The sequence below is a fragment of the Anser cygnoides genome, chromosome 7 (assembly GCF_040182565.1).
Source record: "Anser cygnoides isolate HZ-2024a breed goose chromosome 7, Taihu_goose_T2T_genome, whole genome shotgun sequence".
In the NCBI taxonomy this organism is placed as follows: domain Eukaryota; kingdom Metazoa; phylum Chordata; class Aves; order Anseriformes; family Anatidae; genus Anser; species Anser cygnoides.
Genome location: NC_089879.1, coordinates 1,392,527 through 1,415,630, shown reverse-complemented (window position 1 = coordinate 1,415,630; position 23,104 = coordinate 1,392,527). Strand labels below are relative to the sequence as shown.

Sequence of the window (23,104 nt, the reverse complement as noted above, 5' to 3'; positions counted from 1 at the left end):
GTAGGACTGAAACTTTGTTTTCCAACTATTTTTTAATTGGCCAGGGGAGGAAAAAACTTGAGTTTCAGTTTAGCCTTGTTTTCTTTGTTCTTATGCAGGCTGTGAGAAGCAATGATTTTCTGGAGAAGAAAAAGAAAGTGCCAAGAAAAGGAGCTTTGGGCGCTTAAATGCTACAACAACGCACTTTGGAAGCGTGAGGGAGCAGCCAGAGCCATGCAAGTGCTGTTTGCTCTTCCTGCACGTACCGAGCTGGAGGCTCCCAGTCCCTGTGCCACTTCTCAGTTCCTGAGGGTTTCGCGTCTGTTGCCAGCTGTGCCCAGGGCTCCTGCTGTGTGCTGGAGCAAGTCCTTCGTCAGGCATCGAGGGGAAGGACTTGGGAAGTTTCCATATCTGGGGCTGAGCCCCGATGCCTGCTGTGCTGGATTCACCATACACCAGCAGCACGACGATCATCCACTTCATTCCAAGCAGTATGTAATTTTTATATGTGTATATATATAATAGAATTTTATTAATATATTTTTACATTTTTTCTTTAATTATACCCATATATAACTTGTATATGTGTATAAAATATACAAATACGTGGGCATGTGATGTTACTGTTCTGCATCAGCCCAGTGCTGAGAGCACTTGCTGTGCAAACAGGAGAGGTGGGCACAGTCTTGTCCTCAGGCTGTGGCTCTCAGCCTCCTGCCCCACCTCGAGGGGAGCACCCTGGCATCCCCACCCCTGTGGCCTATGCTAACTTGGTATGGAGCCAGGCTCCCATCTTCTCTCTCTGTAGTCTCATAAATATTACATTTCTTCTTCAGTGTTGGCTCAGCTTTATTTTATCGTCCCTCTTCTGTGCAACTGCTCTCGCCATTAGTCTGTTATATTACAGAGGAGGAGAGGCAGCTCCCCAGCAGAGGCGAGCCCGGCTGCTAGGATGCAGGGCTGTGATTTAAGCACCACTTTGCAGAGAGTGGTTTTGGACTCTCAAACTGCATCACGCAGTTATTTAATTCATGTCTGCCGATGTTGCTTGTTTCTCAGCTCTTCCGTACTCGCTCCCACACCAGTGGCAGCGCCTCCATGGGAGCTGGGGGCTGTGGGCAAGGGTCTGATACAGCACCCAGCTGCTCGGGACATCTGTGGTGGGGGCTGGCACCCAAAGCAGCCAGGAAAGCCAGATGGGGCAACAGCTATCAACTCAGAGGGGGCTTGGCTTGAAATGTCTTGTTAACTGTTAGCTAAAAACTTCTTGATAACTGTGCCTGCCCAGACACTGAGCCTGGCAGGATCAGAGCTGCCCCTACCTTTCCTGGCTCTGGCTGAGATGTTAATGCACAAGGTCTCTCTGTGCTGTACCCCATGGAAAAATTTAAACAACAACAACAACTCTCAAAGGCTAGGATTGCCAAGGGCTCGAGATGAGAAATATGACACCATGCAGAACATGTGAGAAAGTCTCAGTTTGGGGCAAAAAAAAAAGTATCCATGCTGTGCATGATGCAGCAGTCATGGTGAGCAGCCAAATATAATCAGAGACACCCAAAGGAGCCCAGCTGCTGCTGCACTGCCCGGCTCGGTGCGGTGGGAGTGCATGGTGAATGGCCTCTTGCCCAGCCTTGCTCGCTTTCAGGCTTCTGAAGAAAATTAAGCTGCTAGGGCAAGGAAATTTATTTTGCCTTCTGCAAAATTGATAGCACTTATTACTGTCCCAGTCCTGACATTATTTTAACTCCAGTTTGGCTGCTTTGTCTACTTTCTTCCTGTTTTGTATGCTTCCCAGCTTGCTTACCTTGCCTTTCCTTCTTTTCACCATTGCTTTCTGCATTTATGGCCAGGCAGTTATTTCTGGCTTCTTATCTTAAAAGGCGAAGAAACTGGTGCATTCTTTTAAAAATCTGCCATATTATTAGGAATGCCTGGCTTTATTTTAGCTTTGTAACGAGCCTTATATGAATATTATTTATGCTGCTTATGCTGTTGGTCCCTACTGCTGTCAAATCTGTGAGGTCTGAATAATTTCTGGTACATGCTTAAATCATATTTGTTTGTTTGTGTAGGTCTGCCTGTATGCCTAGGGTCCAAAAAGACTTCACTTTCAAGTGTTTTGATAGTGTAAGACCTAATTAGTCGCTCCGTAAGCGTCTGTGAACGTTCAGCCCTCTCCCATCATTATGCAGTGCCATTTTTATCTTTCTGCCACAGATCCTGTCCCAGTAGGTAGTGTCAGGCCTGCCAGGTTATTATGAAATTGCTGACCATCTGTTATCTGTGGGTTTTTGGTCTCAGCCAAGTAGTGCCCTGAAGGGAAGAGACTGGTTTCTTCATTAAAACACATTTCAGCTTTCTTGAGCTGTCCCAAAATTAGTCTCAGCTTTTGTTGCTGCAATATAGCTGCTGTAGAGGTTGTATATACCCATCTTCAAATAATTCAAACTTTGTCTTTAAGGAGGACTAGAAAAAAATCTTTGTTGGAAATGCAGATTCCCTTGCGGGCTCAAGGAACAGTATTTTTTCCCTCACTGTTTGCAGGCAGCCTTCTTCCTTCCCTCAGGGGAGCCAGGCTGGCGGCGGTGGCATGTCTCAGAGCTGATGTCTGGATGTGAAAAAGCTTCTCCGGTACATTTCTGGTATCTTGTTGCACTGCTGCAGGTTCGATATTCAGTGCTGATGCCTGGCCTGGTGCTCTTTGCACACCCAGACCTGATGTTGATTTGTGCCTGACGTCGCGGGGGTGCCTTTTGCAGGCTGGCTGGGTGCAGGGGCAGCTCTGGCTGCGTTTCTCCACCCTTCCTCCTCATGCCCTTGTGATGTTCGCGTTGCAGAAATAGAGAAATACCGAGGGATTGCCAAATAATCCTACAGGATCCGAGCAGCCCGCAGAGATTGCTGAGGTTTAAAGTGTACACGGCAGTCTGATTGCCCTGAAAGCTGTTCCCCAGGAGCAGGTCCAGCACCTGCCTTGCCCGTGAGTCCGTTCCCAGCCCAGGTCGCACGCTGCGCCATGCTGCTGCTCGTGCGGGGGCTCAGCGCTCAGGCCCCTCTCTGCTGCCCAGGCCTGGGCCAGCTGCAGTCAGTGCCAGCGTCCGAGCGCAGCACGAGCCCCGCGGCCAGCAGCAGCAATGCCCCCGCTCCGTCTGCTCCCTAGAAACAGCTCTGCTGCTTGATGAGGGGTAAACCGCACGAGTGGTGGGATTTTTGTTGTTGTTGTTCAACAAGAAAAACAGTGTACACACTTCGGTGCAAAGAAAAACATGTACTATGATTCCCAGTGCCTAATTACAGATGACAGGCCAGGTAGTTGTTGTTACCCGTGCTGTTAGATGTTTTTCCTGATACATGATGCTGCCACTTTCCTGCAGCTTTGAACACGTTTCTCTTTCGTTACACCGGGAGATGTTAGTTTGTTATCAGTATTTGTAGTGCTGGGAAGCGTATTTACCGAGAAAAAACAAATGCAAAGCATTTGCCTTTTTTTGTTGTTAGCTTTTTTACAAGCATGTATGTGTGCGTATATATATATACATACATATATTCGTAAAACCTACTCATAGTTGTTTTAAATAGCAGTCTTGGTTTCATAGCATGTTGTCTGTTAGAATTTTTTTTAGATTTTAATATATGGGTTTTGGAGGCAGCATGGAAAAAAAACTTGAAAAAGGATTCGTTCGGCTGGACGTATAATGATTGTGCCGTGATTTGTGTTATTTTTAGGAAGAAGATGCAATGAATTCATTTGATAATTTGAACCCCTACACAGAAGTAATTTTATGCGTTACAGATATAGCACACGCTTATCACAGCATGCACAAACTACCGAGATGTTAAAGTCTAGTTAACTAAACTGTGCTGTGTGAGGTTGTGCATGTGTATTCTTGTGAATATGGCATTGAAGAAAAAATTGAGCCTTCAGTCTAAGTCCTGAATTTCTTTATGGCGTCCGTTGAACCAAAAGAAAGGAAGGCTATTTTTAAAATATCTTGCAACACACTTTAACTAAACTCTTACACTTTCCTACTTGGGACAATCTTCTTTTATCTAGTGGCAGGGTGTAATCGTTAAAACCTCTGTATCTGTGAAAACATATTTATGAAGTACAAGTAATTATTTGATTGACCAAAAATTCTGGAGTATTTGCTAATCAGGTTGAAATGAATGTTAATGAGTGCACTGAGCCTAGTAAATGTGAGAAAAAATTAAAAATGAGGAGAACACAAGAAACTAAATACCCGTTGTTCCTTTAGGATGTGTTAATTGTTCTTAAACTCTTGAGTGCTGATAAATATTCAGATGCAATGGCATGTCTAACTAAGAGCAGAAACCGTAGCATTTAGAAAACCTGACCTGCAAGGTACAACAACACATGGAAATACTTCCTATAACCTCGTATATTACCTTCTAAAAATGATAGGCCTTTAGGCAGTACCCTTTGGAATGACATTGAGCTTGAGGAAGCATCCAGGCTTTCAGATGACCCTGGTTTAGTGAATGGCCATATTGGAGTCAATGTTTTGCTTTGGAGCCGAATGTCTCTGTGTAAGGTAACGCAGGAACCTAGAGGATGGTGAATGCTTTCAGATATGATTAATGTAATTAATGTTAAGGGACTAATAAATCTTAGTTTAAACTAAGCTTTGAAAGTAAAGGATAAGAATTTCATTATAAGAAAAATTAAGGAATACTACATTGGTTTTTTTTTTTTTTTTTGCTCCTAGTATAATTCAGTGCCAGAAGTGAGTTTTTTATTTTTTATTTTTAAAATATTTGGAGCCTACTATTATCTTAGATATACAAATGGAAGGAACTATTATATTAAAGTTATAAAAGCTTAAAATACTGTTTCCGTGATTGTCATATTAACTTCAAGCTCAAATGTAGCTACCTCAATAAGCCTACAATAAAATGAATAATTACTTCATGTCCTGCATAGCGTAGTACTTGCCTAGTGTACATAATGTTATCAGTTGCTGACACTGCTGTGAAAATATATATGAGAAAAACAAATCAAGCTTTCCATGCAGCAATAAATGTTTTGTATTTTTCAGTGTTATTATGAAAGGCATACTTTGAAGCTCAAAATTTTGTTTCTGTTCAGAAAGCTGCTTTCTTTTGAGTTTATACAAGCAAGTAATCCTGTAAAAATTAATGGGATTAATTAAAATACACATGTGTTTGGGACGTATCTATGACCATAACAGAGATTTACTTTTTCATACCTTGTTGCATAAATTTTCTTGAATTTCCTGCAAGATTTTTAAGGTATTTTATGACTTTGTTTATAAAAGGAAACTAGGGATTTCTAACCCAATTACTTTAAGGAAATAGTTGAATGAGCATATTCCAACATTTTGCAAAACATTTCTATTTCTTAGGTAATTATATTTCTCAACAAATATATTATAAGGAAGAATTTACATCTTTAGTGTTTCTAATTCAAAACAGAGATAATTTTATTCTGTAGTTTTTACTAATCTTTTGCTATATTCAGTTGAATGATGTGACTAAGACCCAAGGAAGAGCAGGCACTTCAGCTGTTGACGTCAGCATATCTGAGTGCAGCAAGAAAAAGCCGTTCCCTGTTAATGGCACCTTCGTTCTGGTTTTTACCAGCCTGCCTGCCTGCCAAACATCCTTGCTCTGCTCTGATGACAGCCTCTGTGATAGTTCCTGGGAAGCTGGTGCTCGCACGTGTGCCAGGGACTGGCTGGTGACTGCAAACAGAATTCCCGTCTGGACCAACCCCCTGAAGAGCTGGGTCTGCTGCAGCTCCAGCTGCACAGGTACAATTTAAGCTAAGTGTGCCGTCTGGTTTTCCAAAAGCTGAAAAATGTCACTGTTGGTTACCTGGAAGTAATCAGAAATTTTAGTCAAATTTTGAAAGGTTTTGATTTGCTTTTCTTTTTAGTGGCTACATCAAAGTCCAGGGAAGGAAGGCTGCCCTTGTGGTTGGTGGCTAATGGTAAGTTTGCAAATAACTGACGCACACAGACATAGTTAAGACTGGAATAAGTATCCATCAGAGACTACTAAATAAGAAAGAAAGAGTGTTAGGCAGTTGCTGGTGTCTACAAGGATGTTTTAGAGATATACAAGTACAAAGTACGTGCTTTCCCTGTTCATACAGTTCTCTGCAGGCGTCCATTGCTGACCTCGGTCCCAGACAATAGAAATCTGAGTTTTAATTCGGGAAAGAGACGTTCAGTGTAAGGGGATTTGAAACCGTTCCTCCGCCCTCAGGGAAACATCCCAACCGTTGCATGTGTTCGGCCGGGGCAGACAGCCCTACTGTTCATGATTCACCTGATGCAGAGCACTTGAGTGCCAAGCACAACGCAATCACCCGGTGGCTGGGACAGATCTCATGTGTTGGGGGGGGGGCACCCGGTTCTCTTCTCATGGGTGGGGAAGTAGTCCATGGAAACCGGAGCACTGAGAGAACGAGAGCAACTTCCTTCCAAATGTGTTACAGAATCATGGTGAGAGCCCTTCTTCTGGGGGTGGGCAGAGAGAGGACTCAGAGAGTTCAATACAGGCTACCTGTGTGTTGGCTGAAAATCCTCGTGGCCAGGCTGCTGGCCGAAGGAGAAGCAGCACGTCCTCACCCGATGCTTCATTGTAATGAGAAAAACAGCTAAAAACATTTTGGGTCATTGTAAACAATTTTCTTTTCCAGTTTGGCTACTGAACTGAAAAATCAATTATTCCTACAGCCCTGCTGGAGATCTTGGGTTCAGTCCTCAATTCGTCTGCCAAGGTTGCAGCGAAAAACATTTGTAAGGCTGTAATAGTAAATCAGATGCCTTTGTCTTCTATATGCTGCACTCATAGGCTTTGGACCTAATTGCGCTGTTTTGCTGGCCCTTGCTGTGATAAAATATCCACAGATAATGAGATTTGAATTCTGGGAACTGGATGCTGGATGAGGGAACCAGTGGAAGAGAACATGAATTTTGCAGATTCCATGTGTTGACATTATTTATATAAGACATCAGCTGAAGACATGTAAGGTCAAGCATGCTGAAGTATATATATATATTTTTACATGGGATATGATTCAAAACAGCTATCATAAATAGGTATGAACTGTTCTGATTGATGCTTCTGAGCAGATATTCTCTTGAGGCAGTTTTGTGAGGGCTTTCTCATACCTTTCTGAGGTCATAGACAGAAAATGGGGTGGGATGAAATACCAGTCTGCTGTATTATGATAAATACCAGGAATGTTTGGAATGCTTACAGGACTACATAAGCTCTTGGAGAGCCTCTGAAAACTGCAGAAGCTATTGGAGAAGGCATTTGTTACTCTTGTTTTTTTTTTTTTTCTTTTCTTTTTTCCCTGTGGTATTTATTTGTATTCAAGTCGTGGAACCGGCAGATTCTGAACATTTAAGCAGTTGCACAGATATTCTTGCAGTATCCAGAAGCAGCCCTGAAGTAACCTGGCTCGTTCCCAAACTGCAGCTGAACTTTTCTTTGTTTAGAAGAAACAAAACAGCAGTGGTGAAATGCTGCATAAAGAAGAAAAAGAAGTTCAAATGTTAATGCCCAGTTAAACACTAAAAACAAACAACCAAAAAAAAAACCACACAAACAAACAAAAAAAGAGCTGCAACTTTTCTGTTTTACTCTTTAGGACTTCACATGGGTTACCACAGGTTTGTGGGGAGGACGGTGCCCTTTGCTTTTTCCACGATTCTCATTACAGAGGCATTATGGTGGCACCCTGGTTTATTAACTTCTTGAGGCTAGCAAGTTAGATACGTGTAACTCCTGGAGCTGACTGGGATATACATTTACTTTAACTGAAACTTGTGTTCTGAAAATGCGGATGGACGTTTCACGGTCTTTTCCCAAAGGGGCCTTGGTTCAGGCTGGAGCACAGCTCTGGGAAGTGTTCTCAGGACTGGCGCTGGCAACTCCTGGTTTTTGTTTGTGGGAAGGAGAAAGTATTTCTGCTACACATGTACCTTTACTGTTGGGTCCCTCTAGTACCCTTACTACCCATGCTATTAGGTTTTTACTTGTCAGCCCAGCAGGGACTGCTGGAAAGTGCACAGATCATTGGAAGGAGAACTCCTGAGCCCAAATAACCGTGAATGTTTCTTTTCTTTGTGTATATTAGACCATAAACTAAGTACTATACCAATCCTTCTGAGCGGAGAATATTTTCCCTGCTAAATACATATCTTTGGGATACATATTGGTTTAGCTATTTTTAAATTAAAAAGTCCTTATGATGGCTAGTCATGTAGTCTGCCATGGGGTTTTTACCGTATAATGTCATTTAATGTCAGTCACTTCACAGAGATGCTTTTGCTAAAGGCGTGCTTCGGGCTGCTGAGCTCACAGGCTTGTGCTTTGCCTGATCTGTCAGTTCCGAGCAGACGTTCCCTAGAATCAGGTTAACTAGTTGTAGCAGAACTGAAGCCAAATCGAATGAGCAGACGTTTACATTTCTGGGATAATACTAACCACATCTGGAGTGATACGAGTAAGAAATGTATATAGAGGAAGAAAATTCAAAGAGCAATGTTTCTACAGTAGTATCAATATTCCCTGGCGTGGCTGTACTTGAGCGGGAAAAAAAAAAAGTCATTTACTTCATTTGCAGTTACATCTGCATTCTTATTAAGTGTTATACAATAAAATGCATTGATCAGACAACTTACAGTTGAGAAAAAAAAAGAGGTATAATGACTGAATTGCCTTAATTAAATACTTCTACTGGTCTGCTGGGCAGAGGCTACCTGATGCCCTGAGTGAATCTGCCGTGGTTCAGACAGACTTCCTGGCTGCCCGTAGCATGAATTTTGGAAAATAAAATACAGAAAAGGGAGAAAAGAAAAAAAGTCCATCAACTTTCCCATGAAAAACAGCCCCTTTTGCAAAATAAACAATCTCCTGTCATGCCAGCAGAAGATAAAAGGAGTGAGGTGTAGGGTAAATTAGCAACTTGTCAAGGAAGGCTTTTGCATGGAGATGACATGATTGGACTTGAGGCAACACAAACCCAGCAATTGATGTACACGTGCTACAGCAAATCGCTATTTTTTTTTCTCGCTGTACCAAGGATGAGTGAAGGTAAGATGAAAGGGGATGCCTGTCTGACCGAAAACTTCTTATTAGCTCGGTAAATGCTTATTAATTTAAGATCACGCCTGGTGCCACGCCGTCAGTGACAACGAAATCCTCCCTGCGCACACCGGCTGCTTCCCCGCAGGCCCGCCACGAGGCACTGGGATCCGCCGCTCGGGCAGGAGCTTTGTCTCAGCTTTACGTGCTTCGCTGCTGCTGCGGGGGCTCAGCACCTCTCTGAGCACAGCCCTGCTGGTGGCCATGAAGCCCTGGTCCCTCTGCCCCTACTCCTGGAGGCACCTGGGCTCTGTAGCCCTCCGTTGAGCTCCTCATAGATCATTTTGTTTCCCAGCTAAAGCACCCTAGCCTGTGTGGTCCAGCTTAACGCATGTCGGTGTAATATCTGGAGCGCCTTTGTTGTTACCGTGTTCTGTCCTATTTAAGCATTCCTACTTAGTTTTTCTCCAAACCTCCCTTGATGAAGGACTTCAGGAAAAATTCTGGTGGCCCCGGTGGAGGTTGTGGCCTAACCCCAGCCTTCTCCATGTTCCCTTTGACGGCTGCAGGTCTGTGAGGGAGATTTTTCCCTCTCCGAACGTCAGTGAGGGCATTCTTATGCAGGTGTTCACTCCTCCTGTTTTTCACCGTACTCTCTACTAATCCTAGTCAATAGGACACTGAGGGTTATCTGGATACCCTTTAAATTAATTGGAGAGTGATCACAAATGAATAATTATTTGAACTTTCTTTTCTGTCCAGAGAGAGCAAGTTAGTACTTCATATACATATTCATACGTAGTGTGAGGCCTTGTGAAGCAAACAGGAGAGATGTCAGGGCAGCATCTCGGTAATCTCTGCTGCCTGGGGAATGGCTCGCTCTGGGCATCGTCAGCTTTGAACGGGTCCCTTTGAACCAGAAAGGAATTGCAGTTTGTTCCCCTCCTCTGGGTTACAGGACTTTTGCCCAAGGAATTTAAGGAATTTTGTGGCTCTCACTCTGTAAAATACATTTATAATCTGTATCATACAACATGGCAAGATCTTAACTCCTGCGTGTTTGTAAGTGTGCTGCTGATATTCAAATTACTCAATGGGATTTCAGAAATCATTCCAGAAAAATTCACCTGCTCTCTTATATAACTCATTTATTCTAGGGGTCACCACAGCAATGAAAGGAGAAAGTGCCATCGATAGCCCAACTAGATTTAGAAAAGAACCCTACAAATCATCTGCCCTTGATATTTGCTCTTGTCTCTCCCTCCCCATTCTTCTATAGAAATTGATCCCAGGTGCTCAGAGTATTTAGGCGTAAAACAGATTTTCTGCATTCCTGAGCCTTCCTGAGAGGGACTGCAGCATTGTTTTTCGAACTTCCTGTTATGTTTTTGGTAATTTTTACTGGGGAACTGGGCTGTGCGTGAAGCCAGGTCTGGAGCCCCCACTGTGGGAATTTGATTTTCCAAGTGAAAACCTGGGAGGTTTCTCCAGGGACCGGGAGCAGGGGAGGGGAAGCACGTTTGTGCAGAGTGGCTTTACCTCTGTAACGAGGAGGAGGTTCCCTTCAGAATCTGAGTGGTAAAACGTGCGTTTGTGCTTTCCCCTCACTGCTGTCATTCCCCTGCAGTCCCATCTTCAGGACCAGTCTCTCTAAGACGAGGAAGGAGTGAATGCTAATACTTTTGCTTGGGTAGGAAATGCATTTGCAGGGCATGGAATTGGGAATCTAATAGGAAGACTGAGGAACGTGGGAAGCTTAACGTGACTGCAGTCTGAGCCTTGGGGCACGATGGATGGGGCATGCTGTGGGTGTCCCTGCGCCTGCTGCTGTGTGGTGCTGCGCGTCCTGCGCTGCGTCCTGCAGCTGGCCTCATTGCAGGAGGAGGAAAGACAAAGCTAAAAGTGGCAGGCGGGCGATAATGATGCTTCCCACAGCTAAATAATATTAGAAAGCAATCAAAAAACAACTCCCAAACAAACAGAAAAGTGCTTTCGCCTAAAAAGTACCTCTGAACAAAATACTTCGTAAATGACTTGAAAATTAAAGCTGTCCCACCTCCCACATACATGGGGATTAGTTTCCTTTACAAACAATTAAAAGCTACACACCAGCTGTGTTTCGGTTGTGCACTGTGCTCTGTACAGTTTTCTCTTTGTGTCTTTTCTTTAAGTTTGCTAAGGTCTCCTTTGATTCCATTTTTTGTCTCCTACTCTTCTGTTAATGAGTGGTGTGGCTTGTAAGTGGCAGCCGCTCGCTGACAGTGACACTTTTTTAGCTTATTTCTGATTTAAATCCGTTCAGTCACCGTTTTCCTGAAGTTTTGAGCAGTTCCTGACCTGATGTTCAAAATCAGTTCCTGAAACATTAACTTCAGATACTCTGGAGAGCCGTGTAAATGGGACACAGAGAGCAGATTTTGGCCAAGGAGGAACCTTTCTTTCCCCCTCTTTGGGTGGCATCGAGCTGCGCGGGCCAGCAGAGCATCACCTCGCTGGAAGCTGGGGCAGAACAGCCCCACTGTGCTGCTTGGCATGCTCGTATAGGGCGATAGGAAACATACACTTTGCTTTTTCTTCAGTAGCATTTTGGCATACAAATGTGTTCTGAAAAATCATCTCCTAGCTGTCAGAACTGTGGTGAAGTGGGTCAGTCAAAATCTGCATGGACAGTTATAACAGTAATTTTCCCATTCAAGAGACAGGCTTCCAGTGTTTGCAGTGTCAAATAACCTCAATGACACTCCTAATTTTTCTGATTGGGATATATTTAAGATAGTTCAGTTACTGAAAAGGAGCACACTAAGCCTCGTCAAATTCCAGAGAGCACATCATATATTTTGCTTGCTCCTCGGAGTGGCAAGATGAAAAAAAAACAACACTACAGTAATTTTTTATTTCTTTTCCAAACTGATAGACATTTGAAGCTGGCATAGCCACTAACACGTTTTTGTGTTTTTCCATCTGCATGTGAAATCCATCTGTTTGCAGAAATTGTTTTTACACAGTTCGTAATCCCATTGATTCTCAGATATTAGAGATTGTGTCTATAATGGCATAGGAAACCATTTTTATTAAGAATCAGGAACTGAATTAGATAATTAGATTTATTGATGGGAAATTAAATTTAACAGCGGAGAATTGCCTTAAGTTAGCGTAACAAGATTTTCATTATTCTAAATGTAAAAAGTTTCTGCTTTAGTAGATGCTTGCCAGCCAGTGGGACACGAGCTGGCGTGCTTGCCTGGAAAACGTGATTCTTTGAGCACATCACTACAGTTCATCCCAGCCGACTAGATTTTTCTTGATTAATCAAACATTTTCTGTTTTAACAGCCTTTCATATACTCTTTTTATACTTTTCATATGCTCATATACTTTTGTTGTAAAACAAAACCAGACAACAGAGATGTTTTGTGTATACAACTCCCTTCTATCTGAGGCAGGACTGATGCACCATTTCTGTTGTGTCTATGATATGTTTCGTGGTCGTAATATATATATATATTTGAGCTGTGTATCTCTTAGCCAAATTCATGTGAATTTTCTAGGTGAAAGCCACCTTGCTGCCTTGACTTGCTAGCTGAAACGAATTTCAACTTTTTAAAAATCAAAGTTACGTATAACAGGCAAAATGTGAGCAGTACATATGTGAGAAGGTATGCTATAATTAATTAACATTTTAATCTGAGACTTTATAGGACAAAAGCATTGGTGCTAATACCTGCAGGAGAAAAGGGAAACAATCCCTGCTGACTACATGGGACCAGCGTGCTCTGACGTCCCGTGCTGCAGCTTGCAGTTGGCATAAGTACAAAGGAACAAGTAGAAGTGTGGTTTGCTGGGGCAGATGTCAGGAGAGGGTGGCCAGCTTCCTATCCAGGCACTGCTGCAGGAAAAAAAGGGTGATTCCTGTGCCCCAGCTCTTGTGGGAAGCAAAAATGTACCAGATGGCAGCCCAGGAAAGATGCACGACCTGTGCTGTCAGGATAAAAATCAGAAGGGCCTTCTTAAAATCAATTTGTGCTTTTGCAGACAGCCACTGTGAGAAGCACTGCGTAGCCATTACATGATTACAGTTGTTTAAAATCCCTGCAGGCCAGGGAGCTGCGTGCTGCAGGAGGGCAGCCCAGCGGGCACCCGCGGCCCCTGCTCCTGCCGACACGCGGGGCTGGCCAGGCATGGCTAGGACGTGCGTCGCTGGAGCACGTGTGTCGTTCGGGGCTCGTTGTACAGCATTTGACATCTGAGGCGTGCTAAAGAAAAGAACGAAGGTTGCTTCCTCAAGTTCTCCAGCAGATGCAGGGAACGGCTCTTGTCAGGCTCAGGGATCTTTTCGGGTCCCAGGTGGAGCAGTCATGGTCTGTGGGCAGGAGCTGAGCGTGTACAGGACGTCAGCCTGGGATGTGCTGTTTCAGCTGGCGGCTGGAGATGAGGCTGTGGAAAGCCCCAGAGCTGTGGCTCCGATTGTGAGGGATTACTGGTGAGACAAAGCCCTGTTCTAGCAGGGGACGCGCATGCTGCCCGAAGAGATGAGCGCTGCTGCTGCTCGTGCGTGGCTTGACACCACATCAGGCGCTGGTGCTGCTTCTCTGCCAGTGGCAGCGCCCAAGCAAGCCCAGATACAAGCATATTTTAAATATTGGCTCCAAACGCTGTGAAAATACATCCCAACAGCTGCAGCCAGTCCTACATCTAGCTCCTGAGGATCCTCCGCCAAACACGGTGAGGTTGTGCTCCTACCAAGTCAGCAGATGAACGTTTATGACTGTATCAGATCGGCTTCCCTTGAGAGAGGAGGGAGGTGTCGGTCTGAGATGTTGCTGGCGTTCCTGGGAATTTGGCATCTAAACACGGTACTATTTAATGAACTTAGTTATGTGTTGCCTTTCCACACATCTATGCTGTTACACCAGTGAAACATGCAATAGGTCATTCTGTGCATGTGAAGCTTCATTAATCACACAAGAAAAAATAGTTCTTCTACTCAAGTGCTCAACACGCAGAAAGCAGTGTTCCTCACCAGGGTACTCCATAGGAGAGCAAATTGCCCGAGAAGTTTTGTACAGTTTTACACGAGAAAGCAAGTGTTCGCATTCAGTTGTGGATGGTGCTGGCACTCTGCTGAACTTCGGATGCCTCCCACCTTGTGTGTCTGTCCAGCAGCATCTCTGTCTGGCTCTAGAGAGCCTCTGAAAATGGCAAGAAGCACGGAAATGCCTTAGTGTGGTGTGGTGGTGGCTTTCCCCTGTGCGATGGAGCTCAGGCCACACCTGCACGTGAGGTGTGTCTCCGTAATTCTCCTGTCAGTATTCAAAGTTTCTGAGCAAATGTGATGGGCCTGACATGAAGTGTTTGTACATTTGTGTCTTCTGACTACCCCCCCCAAGCCAATCTGCTCGGGCTCCTCATAATGTCTAACTTTGTGCCATGCTCCAGCAACTGTTTTACTGCGCTGCAGTAAGCCACGACAGACACAAAGCCTTCCTGCTTGCAGAGCTGGTTCACGTGCAGACCCTGCTCAAACCGTCCCACCAGCGATCAACGGGTGGAAACTCCCTCCGGGGCAAACCCCACAAAGGAAGACGAAATACTGAAGAAGACTGCAAAGCATGGTAAGCACAGCTCATGCCAGGAAACACTCAGCAGGGCAGCATCACCTAGGAAGAAGGAACTGTGTATCCTCTATAAAAATATTCTATTTTTCCATTCCTGTAAATTTTCCCATATATTATAATTTTTTTTCTCTTCTAAAGTAACGGTGAACTGTTACGCTTATGGTAGTTCACTAATTCCCCAAATGACTTATGACTTGACTTGTCCTTTCATTTTTCCTCTTCATACTTAAAGCTACTTCACATTGGGTACATCTTCCATTCGCATGGTAACAATACTCTATTGAAATCCATAACAATCTCCTTGTTATCTCGCTGCCAGCCTTATTCTTTTTTGCACTTTTTGTTTCTTCGAATTAAAATATTTCTGCAAAAATACAGCTATTCAGATATACCGCACTCATTCATAAAATCTTCAATTCTGCCATTGTGATAACTTTTCAATTGTGTTGTCTTTATTGAGTTACTTTCTTAGCTGTTATTTCAGATTTCACTATTTTAATATTTCAGTGCCTGTTTCTACATAACTTCTTGATTGTTCACTGGTCTTTTAAGTCATAACTCAATTATGTTTTTCTGTATCCTCTCAAACTTCTGAATTGTTGGGCACCCTTGCTTGGCTTTTCTCATATTCTCTTTAAGACTTTATGATTGATTCTGGCAAGAATCTCTCTCTCTCTCTTATTTTTCCTGGAAGTTCCTTCTATTATCTCTATAAAAACTCCCATGTCAGTTCAATTGAACAAACTGTATTTGTACCCATGAAAATGCAGCCATCCAGTTTATGATAAAAGATTTTTTTTTTTGTAAAGCATGGCATTAACTTTCCATTCTCATGCATTTGGAATTTTTTTTGTATTTTTTCCAGTTTATGTTGGCACCGTTATTCTGTTTGAAGACACATGAATTTTAGGAGAGTAATTTCAAACTGAGTGCTTCCTGTATGAGATGGGACATTGTCAGGAAGATGTGACTTCATAAGAGATGCTGATGCTCCCTCCCTTCAGCCACCCTCCATGAAGAGGTCCTCTTGTGACCAAGATATCTTTTCTGTAGTGATCCACACCTTACAACTTTTGCACCAGTACATAGAACTGGGAAACTTTTTCTGAAGTTCTTGTACCTCAAACGTGTAGAATATTGCTGATTTCTGCACAGATTTGTTTAGGTCCAGCAAGACCACTGAACTGCATGTTTGCTAACTTACCAACTGTCTTTAATTCACCATTTGAGGAAATTTATGATAAGAATAGTGGTAGAAAATAGTATAATAATATAAGCAAGCAAATACTTCCACTTTTTTATTTTTATTTTTATAATAACAGAATATCTCAAAGGATTTTATGGAGCAGTCATCATCATCATCTCTTCCACTTACCTGGTAGGGAGAATGGAAGTGCAGTGATTTATTTAAGTTGCTGAGAGCAGGATAAGGGCATCCAAGTCTCCAGGGTTTCAGTCCTGTCCTGCAACGTGTTGCGCTTCTGGCTGTGTTGGCTTTTCTTTTGTGTGTTTCACTTTGTTTTCTCACTGGATAGTTGTCTTAGGAGAAAATCAGATAGCAGTTTTTTTACCACAGTGTTTCACAGTGCATATGAAAAACAATATGAACACGTTGTGAAGTGGGCTGGAGAAGTGGGCTGTGGCTGAGAATAGGAAGATGCAGAATTGCTCTTGAAGATTTCCTGTAGCAGTGTGTCACCAGGGAGCTGATTAGCAGTGTCTGGGGACAGTCAGTGGTATGATACATTTGCCACTTAAATTTTAATAGCCTATGAGTCAAGATATCTTCTGAGTCTGAAATTTCTTTCTGCCCTATTTCTTTTCTTTGGGGTGAAAAAAAAAAAAAAAAGTTCCTAAAAGAGCTCAGAAGTAATCTTTCTCTTTAGTCTACTGACCAGTAAGTCCCTTTTAAAGGGAATAGGCAGCACAAAGAATATTTGCCTTACAAAAGATTTGTTTCACTTCCAGTGTAAGTATGGATATTATGAAAGACATGCAGAAAATGTGGTAGGAACTGCAAATGGTAGCAGCCTTTATGTGAAAAATGTCCACCCATGCTATGGAAAATCACTGCTTGCTTTGGTAAATTTTCCTTTAGCAGTAGCCATGTCAGTTGCCAAAAGTCTAGGACACGTTACGAAATGGTGAGACAAATGTGCCCCGATGACTCTTCATCTTATTAGACATGCATCCATATAAACTATGCAAGTGATGCAAATAAGCAGCAATGTGGAAGGTATCTGAAGTGTGGCTGGTTTTACTGATGCACCATGACTATGGTAGTCACTTGCAAGATGCATGTTTTCTTTAAGAATTCAGATATTGAGTTCCTTTCAAGTCAGGCACCTTTTTTTGTGCCCAGCCGGGAGCTTTGATGGCTATCAGACTTGTGGACGGTGTTGGGCTCTCACTGCTTCCGTGTGGCTGGCCTTCAGGTGGCTGTGGCGTGATTGGCAGTGCTGGGGAAGAGCATCCCCTCTAATGAAAGCCCAGCCAAATGCTGCGTGTGTTGCCTTTGGGGTGCTGGCTCTGCTGTCTGTAGACATGAATGAGCCTTTGCTGCTGCATTTCGCAGGGACCCCCTAGGGATGCTGTCAGTCCCACTGCGAGTCTCCCACAGACCTCTCGGGAAGGAGAGCTTATCCGTGGGTTTCAGGGATGTCCTGTCATCTGAGAGTTCAGAAATTGCATTTGGCCCCTGGTAGAGGAATAGAGAAGAAAATGCATTTCTCATTTTCACCTTTTTTTGTTTCTTTTTTTTTTTTTCTTTTTTTTCTTCCTTTTTTTTTTTTCCTCTCTCTTTCTGCTCCTGTTCCAAGAAATGTTCCCCAAGAATTGCTGTATTTTTCTTATGGAAGGATAAGTGCTAAAAGCCTACTCAGCCTTAGTGCAATCTAAATAAGTAATGACAGATATCTTGTGATGAGTCCCACTGTATAATAGAGACCTTTTGAAAGACCGCCTTTGTCCCTAAAAAAAAAATATATGCCATTTCACATCTGAGACAAAAAATGAAAGGGGTTCTTAATCTCTTTTGGAGTGTCTAATTTAGATATTTTTGAGTCCATCTCCCTATTTTGCCAGAGGCTTTTAGAGAATCGAGGCTCCTCATATTCCAAATAATACCTTAATCATGTATCTAGAACACCCAAAGTGGTATCGCTGGATGTTCCTGCTACCTGCATGACACCCGGGTAGGGACTACCTTCTGCTTTCATTTCTCAGGGCCCTTTCACGAAGGCTTCTATTGTCAACGTTTTTCTTTGGACTTCTTACATTAATATTTGAGAACTGCAGTGATGAGCCTCCCATGTCTTTGCACATCATCTCCATACTATAATGCTGTTCATTTCAGCATGCACTGGTTAGTGTGGCCCAGGGTGCCATTTGTTTTCAGAAGCTGTAAATCCTTACGGATAAAATATGTTCCTTCTCCTGTGCATGAAGAGAGTATGTTGCTTATTTGGCTAACTGCCTGTAAAATATCAAGCAACGCTCTGCATTAAAAGAAAAGAATTATCTAGATGAACAGCCTCGCTGGTTAGCTGTTTTGTTAATGCTCAGTAGCAACTATGTTTTGCCTTTCCATGTAATGGTCTTTCTAGCATGCATTAGGGGAATAGAAATGATGGGGTATTTACAGGTGGAATTCCTTCTCCAGGGCTGTATTTGCACTGTGCTTTTAATCTTACAATGGGCAAAATTAATGTGTAAGGAAAAATGTATTTTGGTATCAAAAAAGTGCTGTGCGTGTTTATGCTGTTGGGTCCCATCTGTCATTCATCCTACATGAAGTAACTGACCTTTTTATAGAGAACTTCAATTTCTTTCTTTAAAATATGTTCTTACTCTGTTATAAATTATAGTCTTCATACAGGAATCACTTGATGAAACTTATAGCCTGCGTGATGCATGAGTTTGAATAGACCATAATGGTCTCTTCTGGCTCTAAAATCTATGAATCTTTGAAAATCTCATCTAATTTAATAAGTGCGAAAGTACCACAAGGATTCACGTGGGTGCAGTGCCTCCATGGGGATAAGTAAGAACAAAACAGCCATGTTGGGTCTGACCATCATCAGAAAGTGTGTGTGCAGCAGTGGCTATAGGTGGTTACTCAGGGGGGGAGTAGGAACAGGGCTTTGATATGTCTTATTTTCTGCTAAATATTTCTCTTATTTTCTGTCATGTTGGGTAGAGCAGACGGCTGGGGAGACTCTACTTGTTGGGATGTTTTTAGGATGCACAAAAAACATTCTCTGGCCTGTCATCGTTAACCCCGTGAGAGAGGACTGTACAAATATGGGTGCTCCTTGTCTATTTCATCACTCCTCCAAGCGTACTGATGAGCTTCCTCCTCGCATTTTAAGAAAGACATTTCCAAAGATCCTTCCCTCACTGAGAGTCAATATTTCTCATGAAGAGAGCAGCCCAAAGATAATCTGTGTAACCCTGCTGCATCTGCTGAAGAAGACGATCACTGAACCTTTCCTCCCCTCCACACACCAAAAAGTTTCAGGAAAAGGGCCCGCTTTCTTTGTTGCATTTAATTTCTCTGATGAAGTGGTATTTGTAAGCATTGACCCATGCTGTAAAGGTCAAGTGATCTGCTAATGATGTTCTTAAATGTGACCTTCACAATATAGACATTTTTGTCCTTTACTGATATCTTCCAAAAACTAAAAGTGCTACTTCCATTTTTATGCATCCGGATCAGTCCCTCCCAAAACATCTAAATCACGTATCTCCTTTTCCACGGGGAGTGCATAACTACCATATGTGTCTTAAAATACTGAAACCCTGGATTGTAGTTCTCTGGCAGCTCTGCGAATGGAATTAATTTCTTCAGATTTACCTCTGTGTAACTATTCAGTGTTCACCTCATCACTGAGTGACTGATAATAGGTATATCTGAAGAGACTGGTGTTTGAACAGGAGGTGCTTTGGTTATAATATATCCAGGGAAATCTGCAGAATAGCCAGCACATTTATAAGAAATTCTCTGATTATTTATAGAAGTTAATTGTCCTTTCCACCCCACCCTACGCCATCCCCTGCCTCATTTAACACAAAGCATGTTTTACCTGGAAAAGCAGCAATTGCCGCTGTTCGGGCTGCAGCTGTAAGGCCAAAGGTGCCCATACAATGTAAGCGGTGTAGCCAACATATCATATTTGCCTGTTGTAATTATTCTTCCTCCTAACACTCTCTATCCACTAGATTAATCAGTGACACCTCATGCTGAATGGAGAGAGATGATTTTGACCAAGGGAGGTAAAATGGAACGTGAAATGAGAAAAGAAAAAAGAATTAGATCCTGTACTGTGCTCCCGCAGGTTTATATCCCTTTCCCATTTCTGAGGAGCAAACAATAACCATCCCAATTGCATTTCCTTTGCTTCTTCCTCTAGTGTGAAACAACTCTGTGCGTGAACATGTGATTATAACATGAGAAAAACCTCCCTAGAAAAACTAAGGTGAAAAAAAAACAACAACTTGAGTATTTTGAGATGGTTCTCTCGCCGTCTCAAGAAAACAAGTGATATTTGGTGCAGACTGAGCACAACGCAGCTTAAGAGGCCGGCATGCTGATGTGGCCTTAGCTGCTGTGGGGTGGTGCTGCCACGGGATGCCTGCGGGACCCGGGGCTGGCTGGCAACGCACAGCTCCTCTCAGTGCAGTGATTCACACGGGGCAGTCAAGGTTAAATGGGGTTTAAATGCTTCAACTAATCTGAATTTTCCTTTTTTTAATTATAAATGCAACATTTCACTTCTCTCTCTCTCTCTCTCTCTCTCTCTCTCTCAGACTATGCCAGTTGCCCCAAGCTTACCCTATATGTTTCCAAAGCTTGCCACAACTCCATTTAAAATCACTGGAGCTTGACCTTTGTAGAACAACGGTTTGGGGAGCCATGACCAACTAATGCACGTAATTTTCTCCAGTAGAAATAAATTCAGATGTAGCAAAGGATTTTTTTTTTTTTACTACAGGCTTAGAAAGGAACCCAAAAATTAAAATTAAATTTTAATTTGTTATTCATTCCCATAGTTTAATTATGCAGTGTTCCTCCAGCAATAAATGTTTTAGTCTAGAGTGATTGTTAATTTATGAATGTATTCTGTATTGATTTTTAAGCAAAGCTATTTAAGCAACATCACCTTTCTTTCAGCATTTTATCTTTAGCAGGCTCAGGGTATTTGAATTTCTTATCTTCCAGTTCTGGTTCAAGGATTTATTAGAGCAAAGGCCAAACATAATTACATTAAAATATGAAATAAGTCTTATAATTGCAAGCAGATTTCTATAATACAACAGATGAAACCATGCCATTATGATGTGTAAGGTTTCCGTGAAGAAGAGCTGTAGGTCTTTTCAGCATGTTTTCCCTTTTGTTGTCACAGTAAATTGATTATCAGTGCTCAGAAACGTGGGTTTTTGGGGGGTAGAGAAGTCTGGGTGACAGTTGATGAAGAACAGTGGGTTTTGGCTGGTTTTAAATGGAGAATCCCATTTTAGGGCTGTGGAGCAGGGGCTCCGGCCTTCGCAGCTAAGTGTGCACCAGGGGCTCGCTTCCTTAGCTGTACCCACGAGCAGGCTTCTCCCCCGGCCTTGGTAACACTTGCTAGCTCCCGAAAGTAAGGGTTCCTCGGCCCGAAGGCACTTCTCTGCCCAGGCTGCATGTAGCTCAGCCTCGAGTAACTTCTGCCCTCTGTTTTCACGGCGTAAAAAATAAAGCGATGAAAGCAACACCTCAAAGTAATCCGGGTTGTAAAAGGAATAAAGGCTCTTTCTGGGGCCAGAGATAGGTGTAGTTATGAATTTTGTGTATTTCTCAGTTTGAGGGGCAGGGCAGACAAAGGCAGATGTCAGACTGGGAGGATGGGAATGAGAAAAAGAAGGCAGGAAAAGTGCTCCGTACAGAAGCCTGCCTGTCACTGAAGAAATGTGACAGACAATAATAGAATAACTGTTTTTTGTTTGTTTGTTTGTTTCTTGTTTCTGCAGCCCCAGAGACAAGAACAGTGCTTTGTGGAGGGGTCACCGAGGCGCAGCACGCCAGCCCCGGTGGGCAGAGACGCGTCCTGCTCGGCACTGCTTCCTGCCAGGGAGCCCAGCTACAGGAGGAGCCCTCACCGCAGCAGCTGCAGAAAATTAAATTCACGTAGAGGTAATTTTCTATCAGAGAGTGACCTTGGTAACCAGAGAAAAACGCTGCACCCTCGTTCTTTGACTGCTTTCCGAAGGCAGACACGATGTCAGCCCTGGGTGCTGTCCCCCCTCACCGTGAAGGCAGTCCCAGCAGCTGCAGGCGTTCCTGGGCATCCCTGGGTGCATCCTGCCTGCACCGGTCGGGGCTGGCATTGCGCTCCTTGGTGCATCTTCTAGTATTAACGTTTCCTGGATCAGCATAGCTGTGTGTTCTGTTACATCTAGCCGCTTGTCTAGGAAGCAGCTCACTGTGGTTACGGCACAGCCAACAAGCAGGTTAATTAACCCAAAGCACATTGCCCAGACTGTTCATTAGCTACAGCCATCCCTCGTCTCAAATAAAGCAGATCTGGTTTCCCAGGTGGGCTGGGATGCTTTCCAAAGCAGCCTCCGGGGCTTTTTCCTGTCCTCCGGGGGCACAGCTCTGCACGGGGAGACCTGCACTGCCAGGGGAGCTTCATTTCCTCCATCGTAAAAGCACAGGAACTGTTCTGGGACAACAAATAAAACCAGGAAAGGTTTTGGGGCCATAGGGAGTGTCATTTGCTCATCGGTGCCACTGCTGGTCTGGAAGCAGGTAGGTAATGGGCAGGTTAGAGCAGTTTCGGAGGTGGCCTGATACCTACAGGGACCTTTCCTGCCTTAATTCATTTTATTTTGGTACTTGCACCTTCTGTAGCAATTTGAGGTTTATGTACACCAGTAGCAAAGGCAGTGGCTTTGGAACATCACAGGTTGAGATGAAGAGGATTTTGCAGACAGATGGCAAGACTTGTTTCATTTTAGAGAATGGGAACAATTCCAGGGAAAAGTGTGAAAAAACATGTAGTGATTTCAGGTTCTTACTGTGGTCTCCTCCTCCCCATAATATGCATATTTTTATGTTATAAACTAAACAAATCCACCTGGCTGTAAAGTTTTATGTAGTCAAACTGTTTCACAGTGAGAACAATCATAGTGTGATCTTAAATGGGGCAAGAGAGATAAGTCTAATTGCTCATTTGAGCAGACTCTCTTATAGATTTCTTGAAGAAGAAGAAATAAAACCTGCAGGTATGGCAGAGAGAACAAAGCATAGGAAAAAAAATATCATTTGTTGCAATATTTATTTTGCCATCCAGCATATAAATACTACATGAGTTAGGGAGAGCACTACACTTCTCTTAGCCATGGGATCTAGCAAGCAATGCTGTTTGTTGGTTTTGGGGTTTT

At 43.2% G+C, this 23,104-nt stretch overlaps 1 long non-coding RNA gene across 3 annotated transcripts in view; it reads left to right on the top strand.

The window, feature by feature from the left end:
- LOC106038934 (uncharacterized) overlaps positions 1–22,076 on the top strand; it is a 35,827-nt gene extending 13,751 nt beyond the window's left edge. Inside the window, exons 4-7 of one of the 3 annotated variants that reach the window (XR_010832849.1) lie at positions 99–470; positions 5,605–5,774; positions 5,900–5,953; positions 21,689–22,076. This is a non-coding gene — a long non-coding RNA (uncharacterized lncRNA). Of the gene's footprint in view, positions 1–98; positions 471–5,604; positions 5,775–5,899; positions 5,954–6,463; positions 6,635–6,667; positions 9,316–21,688 lie in introns of those variants that run through there. The other 2 variants (XR_001208914.3, XR_001208913.3) reach the window with 2 other exon arrangements.
- Positions 22,077–23,104: the final 1,028 nt, after the last annotated feature.